The sequence below is a fragment of the Lactuca virosa genome, chromosome 7, assembly GCF_052849685.1.
Source record: "Lactuca virosa cultivar CGN04683 chromosome 7, Lactuca_virosa_CGN04683_v6, whole genome shotgun sequence".
NCBI lineage: Eukaryota > Viridiplantae > Streptophyta > Magnoliopsida > Asterales > Asteraceae > Lactuca > Lactuca virosa.
Genome location: NC_136432.1, coordinates 258,711,402 through 258,713,539, shown reverse-complemented (window position 1 = coordinate 258,713,539; position 2,138 = coordinate 258,711,402).

Sequence of the window (2,138 nt, the reverse complement as noted above, 5' to 3'; positions counted from 1 at the left end):
ACAATTTCTCCGCCCTCAGCGTCTCCAGGACTGGACGTAAATGTTGGTTATGTTCTTCCTTACTTCGGGAGTAGACTAGTATATCATCGATGAAAACAATCATGAAATTGTTTAAGTAAGGTCGACACACCCGATTCATCAAATCCATAAACGCTGCGGGTGCATTTGTTAAGCCGAAAGGCATCACTACAAATTCGTAGTGACCATAGCGCGTTCTGAAAGCTGTCTTGGAAATATCCTCCTCTTGAACTCGTAGTTGATGGTACCCAGATCTAAGGTCAATCTTCGAGAAGAAACTCGCTCCTTGTAGCTGGTCGAAGAGGTCATCGATTCGAGGCAAAGGGTATTGGTTTTTGATGGTGAGTTTGTTTAATTCGCGGTAGTCAATGCACATGCGGAACGATCCATCCTTCTTCTTAACGAATAAAATCGGTGCTCCCCAAGGCGAGAAACTTGGTCTAATGAAGCCTTTGCTCAGTAGTTCGTTCAGTTGACTGGACAGTTCCTGCATCTCGGCTGGGGCTAGACGGTATGGCGATTTGGCTACGGGGGTAGCTCCGGGAATTAAGTCGATTCGAAATTTGACTTGTCGAGGAGGGGGCACTCCTGGATGATCTTCCGGGAATACATCGGGGAAATTGCAAACCTCCGAAATGTCCTTGATGTCTCTCATTCCTTGACCATTATCTACGACGTGGGCTAGGAAGGCGTGGTACTCCTTGCGGAGATACTTGTGAGCCTTGATACAAGAGATGATCTGAAAGTTTGAGCTAGGTTTGTCGCCATAGACGACGAGAGCTTCGCCACTTGGAAGATTAAGGCGAACGGCCTTTCGTGACATAGGATTTCAGCATGGTGAGGGCATAACCAACCCATGCCAATGATAACATCAAAACTTTTTATGGTGACTGACATCAGGTTAATTTGGAAAGAGTGATTGTTTAAGGTGAGGGTACACCCGGTGTAAATATCGTTAGCGTTCTCTGTTTTTCCGTTAGCCATTTCTACGGTGAATGTGTCTTTTAGTGTTTGTGGTGTTTGATTAAGCAAGCGTTTAAATTGGTGGCTCACGAAGCTTTTCTCCGCGCCACTATCGAAAAGAATTCATGCATAGGTATTGTTGAGGAGAAACGTACCGGTAACCACAGTTGGATCTGCGACGTCTTCCTCTTGACCTATCGCCAGAACTCTGCCCACCTCGCCGGGGTTGGGGTTTCTTGCCTTTGGGCAGTTTCGTTTAAAGTGTCCTGCTTCTCCACAACTATAGCAGGTTCGACTTGCTCCGGGGTTGGCAACTTGTGCGTTAGGTTGGGCTGGAGTTCTACAGAATCGGGCGGTGTGTCCCTTTTTGTTACAGTTGGTGCAATGCATTTCACGGCATGCACCGTTGTGGTGGTAGCTGCATTTGTTGCACTTTGGCAGGTTCCCGGCGTATTGCCTTATCGAAGTGGGGTTGGCAGTGGTTGTGGCAGCATGCACTGCAACCACTTGTTGTTTCTTGGCAGGGTCTTGAGTAGGCCGGCCCTTTTTCTTATTCCAGAATTTTCTTTTGTTGTTTCCCCCTTTTTCTTGCTCGGAGGTGGTCGTTACAGTGCCATGGTTGGCGTTATGGTCAACGAGTTGTTGTGCCAGTTCCTTGGCACTGTCAAAGGTAATTGGCTATGAGGCCAATATGTGTCCTTAGACTTGGGGAGAGAGTCCCCATATGTACCTTTCCACCTTCTTACTTTCCGTCGGAATCATTCCTGGGCACAGAATAGCCAGATCATTGAACCTTGAGGTGTAAGACAGGATGTCAGAGCCCGTCATTTTGAGACCCCAAAATTCTTCTTCCAGCTTTTGTATCTCGCCCCTGGGGCAGTACTCCTTCATCAACATGGTTTTTAGATCTTCCCATGTTATTGCATTAGCCACCGGGAGTGTTAGCGTTTTGACGTGGCCTTTCCACCAGGTGAGGGCTCTTTCGGAGAATGTGCATGCAGCAAATTTAACCTTGCTTGCTTCAGGGCATGCACATATTTCGAAGATGGTCTCGGTTTTCTCGAACCATTGCAACAAGGTTATAACACCTCCGCTTCCGTTGAAGGTTTTGGGCTTGCCGTTTGTAAAGTCTTTGTAGGTACACTCTCTCGAGCGTC